This window comes from Oncorhynchus masou, chromosome 3 (genome assembly GCF_036934945.1).
Source record: "Oncorhynchus masou masou isolate Uvic2021 chromosome 3, UVic_Omas_1.1, whole genome shotgun sequence".
Taxonomy (NCBI): domain Eukaryota; kingdom Metazoa; phylum Chordata; class Actinopteri; order Salmoniformes; family Salmonidae; genus Oncorhynchus; species Oncorhynchus masou.
In genome coordinates, this window is record NC_088214.1 from 6,756,516 (window position 1) to 6,770,323 (window position 13,808).

The window sequence follows — 13,808 nt, forward strand, 5'->3', positions numbered from 1 at the left end:
AAAAGTAACTTCTATTACCAACATGTTAAAAAAATAGACTACATAAAGCCCACAAATAAAAACATTGCAGTCCGCGGGTAGAAAATATCCCGATAAAAAAAAATATCCTACTAATCACATTGGCTATGCATGGCATGTTTGCAAAGAACTTGAAACATTGTATCAACTATTAACTTGGTCTGGCCCCAGAAGCTTCTGATAGAAAACTTGCAACATTGTATAAAATATTTCGGTACCCCTCAAAGTTTCCTGGCCTGGGAAGGACACAGCTGTAGACTATTTGAGCAAGGAATAAGAAGTAATCAGGTAAGGCTATTTTATGACGCTTCCAGACATGACATTGTTTCCCCTTTTCATGCTGAGTGGTTATCGAAAGGGGGGGAGCTGGAAATAGTTTTCAAAAATGCTACGTTGAAGAACTATTGTCATTGGGATGTAAAAACAGACTTTGTTTTCTTGCTGTTTAAGGCAAAGAAATGAAAAACATTTTTAAGAAGCTCCACAGTGATAGTTTCAGGTCCCCGAATGGGCACATTTATAGGCCTACATTTGCACGCAGGCCAAGTAGCCTAGGCCTATTTTCTATGTGTAATCAGGTGCGTGCCCTTGCTGAAGATTGACAGGAGCGCTCCAAATGGAATGAAATAAACCAAAAAAAAACGTTCTCGCAAGTGTAGCCGAGGTTGTTCGCTCTGTAAACAACATGTCCACTCCCACAACAACAACACATGAACAGAAATTGCCATAATCAAACAAACATTGTAGATGATAAATTATGGGAATTAACGGTAAATGTGATACTGGTGTGTCATCGTCGTGGCCTCCGCAATGGACCAGTCCACTCAGACCGGCAATGGACCAGTCCACTCAGACCGGCAATGGACCAGTCCACTCAGACCGACAATGGACCAGTCCACTCAGACCGACAATGGACCAGTCCACTCAGACCAGTCCACTCAGCAATGGACAGACCGACAATGGACCAGTCCACTCAGACCGACAATGGACCAGTCCACTCAGACCGACAATGGACCAGTCCACTCAGACCAATGGACCAATGGACCAGTCCAGACCGGCAATGGACCAGTCCACTCAGACCGGCAATGGACCAGTCCACTCAGACCGACAATGGACCAGTCCACTCAGACCGACAATGGACCAGTCCACTCAGACCGACAATGGACCAGTCCACTCAGACCGACAATGGACCAGTCCACTCAGACCGACAATGGACCAGTCCACTCAGACAGGTGACCTCGTGTGCCATACTTTTTTTAAATAATTATATATCTGCCACTGCTCGACTATGACCAACAGCCTATCGACCAAACAATGTACCAGTGGACTAAATGGTGTCAACCCTTCTACCCATCGCTAAAAGCCATACTCTGTGACATACATTACTATAAGGAAAGGAATACAGTTAGTCTTCACAGTGTCAGTCAGGAAGAACACCCTCACATGTCTCGTATGTGGGGTCCCTTCTTAAAATAACTCATACGTCTCCACTGGAGGAAGGTGTGTGTGTGTGTGTGTGTGTGTGTGTGTGTGTTGCTTACATTTTGCACCAAGGGCTTAGCCAGCAGAACTAAGCAGTATGAACAGTGAACACCCACAGACAAAATACTCATTGGTTTATTATTTATATTCATAGATTTTTATTTTATTTAACCTTTATTTAACTAAGCAATTCGGTTAAAGAACAAATTCTTATTTACAGTGACGGCCTACCAAAAGGCCTCCTGTGGGGACGGGGGCCTGGGATTAAAGATAAATACAATATAAATATAGGACAAAACACACATCACAACAAGAGAGACAACACTACATAAAGAGAGACCTAAGACAACACTACATACAGAGAGACCTAAAGACAACACTACATACAGAGAGACCTAAAGACAACACAACACTACATACAGAGAGACCTAAAGACAGCACAACACTACATACAGAGAGACCTAAAGACAACACAACACTACATACAGAGAGACCTAAAGACAACACAACACTACATACAGAGAGACCTAAAGACAACACAACACTACATACAGAGACCTAAAGACAACACAACACTACATACAGAGAGACCTAAAGACCTAAAGACAACACAACACTACATACAGAGAGACCTAAAGACAACACAACACTACATACAGAGAGACCTAAAGACAACACAACACTACATACAGAGAGACCTAAAGACAACACAACACTACATACAGAGAGACCTAAAGACAACACAACACTACATACAGAGAGACCTAAAGACAGCACAACACTACATACAGAGAGACCTAAAGACAACACAACACTACATACAGAGAGACCTAAAGACAACACAACACTACATACAGAGAGACCTAAAGACAACACAACACTACATACAGAGAGACCTAAAGACAACACAACACATACATACACAACACCTACAAAGACCTAAAGACAACACAACACTACATACAGAGAGACCTAAAGACAACACAACACTACATACAGAGAGACCTAAAGACAACACAACACTACATAAAGACAACACAACACAGAGAGAGACCTAAAGACAACACACAACACTACATACAGAGAGACCTAAAGACAACACAACACTACATACAGAGAGACCTAAAGACAACACAACACTACAGAGAGACCTAAAGACAACACTACATACAGAGAGACCTAACATACAGAGAGACCTAAAGACAACACAACACTACATACAGAGAGACCTAAAGACAACACAACACTACATACAGAGAGACCTAAAGACAACACAACACTACATACAGAGAGACCTAAAGACAACACAACACTACATACAGAGAGACCTAAAGACAACTACAACACTACATACAGAGACCTAAAGACAACACAACACTACATAAAGACAACACAACACTACATACAGAGAGACCTAAAGACAACACTACATACAGAGAGACCTAAGACAACACAACACTACATACAACACTACATACATACAGAGAGACCTAAGACAACACAACACTACATACAGAGAGACCTAAAGACAAGACAACACTACATACAGAGAGACCTAAAGACAGAGAGACCTAACAACACTACATACAGAGAGACCTAAAGACAACACAACACTACATACAGAGAGACCTAAAGACAACACAACACTACATACAGAGACCTAAAGACAACACAACACTACATAAAGACAAGACAACACTACATACAGAGAGACCTAAAGACAACACAACACTACATACAGAGAGACCTAAAGACAACACAACACTACATACAGAGAGACCTAAAGACAACACAACACTACATACAGAGAGACCTAAGACAACACAACACTACATACAGAGAGACCTAAAGACAACACTACATACAGAGAGACCTAAGACAACACAACACTACATACAGAGAGACCTAAAGACAACACAACACTACATACAGAGAGACCTAAAGACAACACTACATACAGAGAGACCTAAAGACAACACAACACTACATACAGAGAGACCTAAAACAACATAGCAAGGCAGCAACACATGACAACACAGCATGCTAGCAACACAACATGGTAGCAGCACAAAACATGGTACAAACATGATTGGTCACAGACAACAGCACAAAGGGCAAGAAGGTAGAGACAACAATACATCACGCAAAGCAGCCACAACTGTCAGTAAGTGTCCATGATTGAGTCTTTGAATGAAGAGGTGGAGATAAAAGTGCCCAGTTTGAGTGTTTGTTGCAGCTCGTTCCAGTCTCTAGCTGCAGCGAACTGAAAAGAAGAGCGACCCAGGGATGTGTGTGCTTTGGGGACCTTTAACAGAATGTGACTTGCAGAACGGGTGTTGTATGTGGAGGATGAGGGCTGCAGTAGATATCTCAGATAGGGATGGGGGGGCCTAAGAGGGTTTTATAAATAAGCATCAGCCAGGTGGTCTTGCAAATGGGTATACCAGTTTACATAAGGGTATAGAGTGCAGTGATGTGTCCTATAAGGAGCATTGGTGGTAAATCTGATGGCCGAATGGTAAAGAACATCTAGCCGTTCGAGAGCACCCTTACCTGCCGATAACTTTTAAAAGCTTGCTTAACAGCCAGAGCTGTGTAGTAGGTCTTCACGGGTCCACCCGAACCCGAATACCCGAGACCCAACAGGGCCCTATGTAACTACAGCTGATAGACCCGAGTGGACCCGACCACGGCTCTGCATAGCCTATAACATATTTATTTTACCCTAATAAGGTACTTGTATTGACTTACAGAAGACAAAGCCAACATACAATATAAAGACCTATTCATTAACCAGAAGAGCAACTTGGCTCATAAACATAATTTTTTTGTCACTCGGGTCCAATCGAAACTGGAACAGGTTCACCAATTTTTTTTTATGATTGGGTCTGTTTCGGTCGTGGTCCAAGAAGGCATTTACAGTATCAGAAGGTTTATCCCCCTCCACTCTCGGATCATTACAACACTTCATTACATAACTATTACAACGTTGTCTGTCTACAGTACTCGCAGCAAATGCATAGATGTCGAAGTGGTTCAATGTTGTTTCTGCACTGGCTGTAAGACCTTGTCAAATACACTGAACGAAAATATTTAAAAAAGCAACATGCAACTATTTCAAATATTTTACAGAGTTACAGTTCATATAAGGAAATCAGTCAATTGAAATAAATTAATTAGGCCCTGATCTATGGATTTCACATGACTGGGCAGGGGTGCAGCCATGGGCCCTCCTACTGGGGAGCCAGGCCCAGCCAATCAGAAATAGTTTTCCCCCACAAAAGGTCTTTATTACAGACAGAAATACTCCTTAGTGCCCCCACCCTCCCCCCACCCACTCAGAGGATCCCACAGGCAATGTTCTCTCTAAACTGCAGGCATGCCCAGCCGCGCACCTCCTCCAGGAATGCCGCACAGAGGCTGAACTTCACTGAGTTTGCCCCATTAGTTTGTACTATATAGATCCGTTTTTTTTTCTGTGATCGAATCAGCATTATATTAGCTTCTTTTCAATGCAACAAAAATCAAAAACAAATCTAACTTTGCAAGATTGAGTCTGTGATTTCATTGTAGGCAGAGGCAGAACCCCGAGCGTAACGGAGTAGAATTCTATTGGCTTGGGTAGCCCACGAGCGGTCTTTTTTTAAACACTTTTTTAATCACTTGCGAGTGAAAGCGTTTTTCAGATCAGAGCGCAGAGTCTGTGCACATTTGACGATATTCTTTGCTAGTTAGCGAGTTATTAGCCCAGTTATAGATAAAGTCAGCAACGGGGAGCTACTGCTTCCGACAAGACCACAAAACATATAGGCTACATTTCCAGCTGTCGTTGAAAAGCCACTCAGGTAAAAGGGTTACGTCGTAATTAAAGGGACAGTGTTGTATTTTGTGAAAAGGTTTGAAAATGCAAATAAACCAATAGAGGGGTAGTCAACATTGTCGAATTATCTGTATGGTAGTAGTAATAATGCATCATACAACACAATAAAATGTACAGTCACCTATTTGGCCCATGGTATTACAGACCAAGTTTTTTAATTTTAATTTAATTTCAAGTCCTTCATAATGTAAAGAAAAAGTCTCATGCAATGTAGGCCTGCACTGAACACCACATATAGGCTACTGTAGGCTATATCATTGAAATCAAAAAGCTATTTCCAAGTGAAAATGTTATGAGATTTGCTCCATTGGTTTTGTTGGTAGGCCTACATTATGCTCCAATAGCCACAATAGCCTATTGGCTACAGTTTAAATCTGTAAGGGCACAGCTTCAGTGTTCACTGTAAAATATTTCTCACAACGTTCCAAGTTTCCACTCACAAAACCTAAAAACAACATTGGAGGCAGTTTACGGTAGAGAAATAAACATTAACAGCTCTGGTGGACATTCCTGCAGTCAGTGTGTCAACTGCACATTTAAAAAAAAGTGTGATTTTATTGTCCCCAACACAAAGTGCACCTGTGTAATGATCATGCCATTTAATCAGCTACTTGATATGCCACACCTGTCAACTGGATGGATTATCTTGGAAAATTAGAGATGCTCATGAACAGGGATATAAAACAAATTTGTGTACAAAATGTGAGTGAAATAAGCTTTTTGTATGTATGGAACATTGAGGATTTTTTTTCAGCTCATGAAACCAACACTTTATATGTTGCGTTATATTTTTCTTCAGTGTAAATCTCTCACCTCTGCCTGCTCTCAGATGCTCAAGAAGCGAGTCATTATCAGTTTTATCATAGAAAATCTGTCGATGAGCAAATCCATGACAGGTTGGTTGAAAAGTCGCCAATACACATCGGTTGAACGAATTGTGAGGAGGGAAAAAAAGTGCATCTTATTCTTGGACATAAATTGTATAAGCTAAATTAGTAGCCTTCCTTTCTAACACGACAACGGCATTGGTTGTATCTGCCGACTCACACTGCATGCAGGTGGAATTCTCGTTTATTCTCCCGAAATCATCTACTAGTCCTATAATCACCGAGGGGAGAGGCGGTGAGTAGTCTGAATCAGGCAACAACAAAAATGTTCATGAATAGTCTTTAGGTACACCGCTTCGGGAAGCAGTTTCAAAACAGTAGCCATGGAGATATTATTAACAATTGAAAGAAATTCACTGTTACAGCATCCCTATGTCAACTACAGAGAGAATCAACAAGAAATTCGATTATGCCAACATGCGAAAATAATTTGACCCACAATAACATTTGTACAGAATAGCTCCCGCCCATCCTTTTGCAGTATTCTGCATGACAATATTCTATTACGGGGTATAACATATATATATATATATATTGTCAACTTCCCGTATATCTGCATTCATATATGAATGCAGATCTACGGGAAGTTGACAACACTGTTCATATACAACATTGAAGTATAGTATTTGCACTGTAGCGGCACATTTCAGTTATACATTCATTTCAAACTCGCATAGCAAGCTAAACCTTTGAGGAACGAACAGCAGCAGCACGCTGCCCGAGCCAATATTCCTGCAACCGCAACCCCGTTCAAATCTACACCTCCAAGCACGAATGCATGCAGAATGTGCACAACCGTGCAATTCGTTAAAGACAACTAGCGAACTAATACAGAAAGCTAACTATCCTAAGCTTTTTTATTTTAAGTTTAAAAACCATTGCCCTTTCACAAATGCATCACAATATAAGAGTATACCTAGCTGAGTTTACTCAACTTCATATTACAGGGATCTAGCTAAAATGTAGTTACCAAGCTAGTTATGGATGAAACCAGCAGCTAGACAGTGCCAGTGCACAGACTGCATGCGTGGCTAACGGGCTGGTTAGCGGTCTGTCTGGCAGACTGATTAACTAGCTAATTTAGCTAACCCGATTTGATTAGCTAGCTAACGTTAAGAGATTAAACAACCAGCTAAATTATCAATTGGTCACATGAAACTGACCTTTTCTATACATTGGCAAATTTATTCTCTTCCCAAATATGTAATGTATTCAATGCCATTCCAACTTATACTCAAAATGTTTCATCCAAGACTGCATAAGAATTGCGATGCAACCTTCTAAGGGGGAGGGGGGAAAGAGCAAAAAAACAAATAAATATAACGGTGTAGATAACGTTACTCACTGTTTCTCTGCTCGCACCGAAACAACTTCGTTTGGTCACCCCCTTCCGCAGCTGGTAAGGTAAAAATCCACTTTTCAAAACGTCGAGAAGCCAACCAACCTTCCAAGTAAATCAGAATTACAACGGAGCTAAGGAGTCCTCTTCTTTAGCTACTAAGAGTGCACCACGCGGTAAAATAATCCTGGGTTAACAAAAATGTCTTTAATATAATTCCTTGAATAAGGAGCAAATCTCTTCTAAAGATTTAAGAATCCTCCTTCCTCTTGAAGAAGCAGTTCTGGCTAACTACTTGCATGTTCATAGTCTCTCCACCGTGGTACACTCCGTCGGTAAAGGAGTTATTTCTTCTTTCGTCCCCCTTCAGTCACGCTTCTGCCTCTCGGCTCGTTCACAGGTTGGAAACGAGGGTTTTCGGCAGCGCTCGGATTTGCTCGGCTCCCTACGGAAACATTAGATAAGGTATTTTGGTCTATCACACACGTTGCTCTAATGTTGAATTTCCAAGCGATATTATATGATGGTGATTTTTATAATAAAAAATAATCATAACTATTGTTATTTCTTACATTATTAGCCGAGAACTTTTTTTTTTTGTTACACAAGCATTTCGCTACACCTGCAATAACATCTGCTAAATATGTGTATGTGATCAATAAAATTTGATTTGTGTTATTGTCACAATAACACAATTACTATACAAAAATGTCTGCAAGCCGCTTTGGGGAAAAAGTGTATGCTAATTGGCATATTAGACATTGTTATTACAATAATTGTAAATAGATTATAATATTTTCATAGTTAAACAGATGGATGAGAATACACCATGGAAGATGTCTCTCCTGCCCATTGGGAGAGAGGAGCTGGATGGATGCCCATGGGAAGCAGAAGGCCAGGTACCAGCACAGATAGGGCTCTACCTGTACAGAGCACATGCCCCTTTGCCCTTCCAGTCTCAAAAGTGCCATTTTAGGTGATGGTATATATATTTTTTTGCATACAATTTTTTGTCATTGTTGTTTTTGTCGCTGACCGCAAGTTGTCAACAAGTTCGTTACCCCGCATCCTATCCGTTGGTTGCGCCTTTATTGTGATTTCAATTTTTTCCGGTTGCGCCTTTATCCCAGTCTGTCCTGTATGGAGAATGCGTATGTCCGGTATCCAAACATGCATGGCTTAAGGGATGCCCCTCACTGGTCGAGTAGTAGAGTTCAATAGCAGGAACCAGGTTACAGAGATTTACAAAGATTTACCGACCAAACCCATTCCCTTTTCCCAGGATAAATAACTACGGGAAACGGAACAATTATAATAAATGATTTCTATGAACTGTATGATGTGAAATATAACTGTTAAATGATATGCGATGTCTAAAACTGGCTTCTCTACGGCCTTTTCTCTGCAAGATCAATCATCAACGCTAAAGGTTGGGAAAGACACCGCATCTCAGGATGGAGCGCATGTAATCATCTCATCATGGTCTCTTTTTTTTCTTGTGACAGCTAGGCCTATATTTGCTGCAGCATAGCCTATGCTACAGTACTATAACAACTGAATGCGTTTCTAATTTACACATCTCAGTCTAGCATTCGGGCGTCAACTAATTTTTTAAAATTTAAATTACAGCTGCACTCGAATATCGTTGCTTTAAATCAGTACACACAAGAACAGTCTCTCTCTCCATCAATTCCATTCAAATGTCATCCATGAGATAATCCTGTTCAAGATACAGTTCCTTCATAAAGTATTCAGACCCCTTGACCTTTTCCACATTTTGTTACATCACAGCCTTATTCTAAAATGGCTTAAATCGTTTTTTTTTCCCCTCATCAATCTACACACTCATCACAATACCCCCAAAATGACATCACAATACCCCCAAAATGACATCACAATACCCCCATAATTACATCACAATACCCCATAATGACAAAGCAAAAACAGGTTTTTAGAAACACTTTTATAAAAAGTATCACATTTACATAAGTATTCAGACCCTTTACTCAGTACTTTGTTGAAGCTCCTTTGGCAGCAATTACAGCCTCGAGTCTTCTTGGGTATTACAAGTTTGGCACACCTGTATTTGGAGAGTTTCTCCCATTCTTCTCTGCAGATTCTCTCAAGCTCTGTTAGGTTGGATGGGGAGCGTCACTTTCTGTACTTGCCCCGTTCATCTTTCCCTCGATCCTGACTAGTCTCCCAGTCCCTGTCGCTGAAAAACATCCCCACAGCATGATGTTGTCACCAACATGCTTCACCATAGGGATGATGCCAGGTTTCCTCCAGATGTGACTCTTGGCAATCTTGTTTCTCATGAACTGAAAGTCCTTTAGGTGCCTTTTGGCAAACTCCAAGCAAGCTGTCATGTACCTTTTACTGAGGAGTGGCTTCCATCTGGCCACTTTACCATAAAGGCCTGATTGGTGTAGTGCTGCAGAGATGGTTGTTCTTCTGGAAGGTTCTCCCATCTCCACAGAGGAACTCTGGAGCTCTGTCAGAGGGACCATCAGGTTCTTGATCATCTCACTGATGACCAAGGCCCTTTTCCCCGATTGCTCAGTTTGGCCAGGCGGCCAGCTCCAGGAGAAGTCTTGGTGGTTCTAAACTTTTTCCATTTAAGAATGATGCAGACCTTCAATTCTGCAGACATTTGTTGGTACCCTTCCCCAGATCTGTGCTTAGACACAATCTTGTCTTGGAGCTTTACGGACAATTCCTTCGACCTAATGGCTTGGTATTTGCTCTGACATGCACTGTCAACTATGGGACCTTATATATATAGACAGTTGTGTGCCTTTCCAAATCTTGCCCAAACAATTGAATTTACCACAGGTGGACTCCAATCAAGTTGTAGAAACATCTCACAGATGATGGGCACCTGAGTGGCGCAGTGGTCTAAGGCACAGCATCTCAGTGCTAGAGGCATCACTACAGACCCTGGTTCGATTCCAGGCTGTATCACAACCGGCTGTGATGGGGATTCCAATAGGGCTGCGCACAATTGGCCCAGCGCTGTCCGGGTTAGGGTTTGGCCTGGGTAGGCCGTCATTGTAAATAAGAATTTGTTCTTAACTGATTTGCCTGGTTAAATAAAGGTTCAATAAAGTAAATGATTAATGGGAACAAAATTCCATTTGCACTTTGTCATTATGGGGTATTGTGTGGCCTTTTTTTGCCTTTACCTCCCTTATTTATACTGTATTATTGACTGTATGTTTGTTGTACTCCATGTGTAACTCTGTGTTGTTGTATGTGTCGTACTGCTTTGCTTTATCCTGGCCAGGTCGCAATTGTAAATGAGAACTTGTTCTCAACTTGCCTACCTGGTTAAATAAAGGTGAAATAAAATAAAACATTTCAAAAGATGAGGATTTTTTTTTTTTAAATCCATTTTAGGTAACAGCTGTAACAAACTGTGGAAAGAGTCAAGGGGCTTGAATACTTTCCAAATGCACAGTATATATGTGTGTCTTTTTATTGTATTTAACTAGGCAAGTCAGTTAATTAATTATTTTCATTGACATGCTAGGAACAGTGGGTTAACTGCCTGTTCAGGGGCAGAACAACAAATTTGTACCTTGTCAGCTCGGGGATTTGAACTTGTAACCTTCCAGTTACTAGTCCAACGCTCTAACCACTAGGCCACCCTGCCACCTCTACACTCTAACCACTAGGCTACCCTGCCGCCTCTACACTCTAACCACGAGGCTACCCTACCTCTTTCAGGAAATACATTCTATGCAGTATTAGAATTGTCTGTGGAACTTGTTCAGTTTATGTCTTAGTTATTGAATCTTGTTATGTTCATACAAATATTTACACATGTTAAATTTGCTGAAAATAAATACTATTGACAGTGTTTAGAGTTTAGTATAGTTTTATCTAAAAAGGATACATATTTTTTAAATGGTCCTCCAATTACTGCTGCACTCCACTGGCCTCTCATAAAAATACAAATAAATGTTTCTTAGCTCTTGGAGTTCCAGGAAAAGCTAGACTAGAATAGCTTGCTGGATTTAAAAAAAAACAAATTGCATTTCTTATACTAATAGACTTTTTGATGAGGGACGCAAGCTCTTATTTGCTGAATGTTAAATACATCAGCCAATAGGAGTTTGAAAGAAGCGAGAAGGGTCGATTGCGTAAGCTATAGCAGTTGTTTATTCAGACCCATAACCATTCAATCTTCGTGATGAGAAGTGAAGGCCTCTACCTCTTATTGTCGTCCAGTATTATTCAAGCATGTCATTACAATGATGACGATAAGGACAATAAAACTAATTTCATTTAACTGTTGAAAGCGAGGAAGGATTGATGCCACTATAAAGAAAGAGTAATATCCACATCACACAACATCAGGGGAATGATTATTATGGTATGTATGCGTCAGCCTACTAAATATACAACTGTCAAATAGGTCCTGTTATATTTCCAAATGAAATCTCAAATCTAAATTTCACTAACTTTGCCAGACACATTTCCTGCACCAACATCACATGTTCTCGTCATGGTTTTGAACAAGGTACGTAATTCTATTATAACACAGTACAGTAATACAGTCCGCTCTCAAAAATATTAGCCTACCAGACCTTGTTTAATTTATTTACCCAGGAGAGCAGAGTACCTAATGTGCTATCGATGTATTGCTGCACAATCATTTGAGCTGTTTTGGTCTTGGCTTCATAAAAAAATGTCTTTAGCTCATAAAATACACTATCTATATATATATATCTATATATATATATATATATATACACTCACAAAAGTATGTGGACACCCTTTCAAATTAGTGGATTTGTCTATTTCAGCCACACCATATGCTGACAGGTATAGAAAATCAAGCACACAGCTATGCAATCTCCATAGACAAACATTGGTAGTAGAATGGCCTTACTGAAGAGCTCAGTGACTTTCAATGTGGCACCGTCATAGGATGCCACCTTTCCAACAAGTCAGTTTGTCAAATTTCTGCCCGGCAAGTGCTGCCTTGGTCAACTGTAAGTGCTGTTATTGTGAAGTGGAAGGGCTTAGGAGAAACAACGGCTCAGCCGCGAAGTGGTAGTCCACACAAGCTCACAGAAACGGACCGCCGAGTTCTGAAGCGTGTAGCGTGTGAAAATCATCTGTCCTCGGTTGCAACCCTCACTACCGAGTTCCAAACTGGCTCTGGAAGCAACGTCAGCGCAAAAACTGTTTGTCAAGAGCTTCATGAAATGGGTTTCCATGGCAGAGCAGCCTCACACAAGCCTAAGTTCACCATGGCCAAGCGCCGGCTGGAGTGGTGTTCAGCTTGCCTCCATTGGACTCTGGAGCAGTGGAAATTATTTCTCTGGAGTGATGAATTACACGTTACCATCTGGCAATTCAAATGACAAATCTGGGTTCGGTGGATGCCAGGAGCACACTACCTGCCCCAATGCATAGTGCCAACTGTAAAGTTTGGTGGAGGAGGAATAATGATCTGGGGCTGTTTTTCATGGTTCGTTCTAGGCCCCTTAGTTCCAGTGAAGGGAAATCTTAACACTACACCATACATTATAGACGATTATAACTTTGTGGCAAAAGTTTGGGGTCGGGCCCTTTCCTGTTTCAGCATGGCAATGCCCCGGTGTACAAAGTGAGGTCCATACAGAAATGGATTGTCGAGTTCGGTGTGGAAGAACTTGACTGGTCTGCACAGATCCCTGATCCACCTTCCCAGAAGAGTGGAGGCTGTTATAGCAGCAATGTTCCAACATCTAGTGAAAAACCTTCCCAGAAGAGTGGAGGCTGTTATAGCAGCAATGTTCCAACATCTAGTGGAAAACCTTCCCAGAAGAGTGGAGGCTGTTATAGCAGCAATGTTCCAACATCTAGTGGAAAGCCTTCCCAGAAGAGTGGAGGCTGTTATAGCAGAAATGTTCCAACATCTAGTGGAAAACCTTCCCAGAAGAGTGGAGGCTGTTATAGCAGCAAAGAGGGAACCAACTCCATATTAAGGCCCATGATTTTGGAATGAGATGTTGGACGAGCAGGTGTCCACATACCTTATCTTTACTATACGTCTCAACAGGCTCAGGTAGCATTAGGCTTGAATTTTCATGCTGATCAAGGCTCTAGTCAAGTCCAGACATATTCTGTTTTTAAAGGTATCATGTTACCCTGGAGAAAAGTGATTTTATTCTCGGGATGGAGCATTTTTGTTTTTGTTGAAGATACC

At 41.1% G+C, this 13,808-nt stretch overlaps 1 protein-coding gene across 1 annotated transcript in view; it reads right to left on the reverse strand.

Moving 5' to 3' along the window:
• Positions 1-7,967, reverse strand: part of LOC135509245 (receptor-type tyrosine-protein phosphatase F-like) — a 626,176-nt gene extending 618,209 nt beyond the window's left edge. The window contains 1 exon segment of the mRNA XM_064929741.1: positions 7,613-7,967. The gene's annotated coding sequence lies outside the window, so the exon portion shown is untranslated.
• Positions 7,968-13,808: the final 5,841 nt, after the last annotated feature.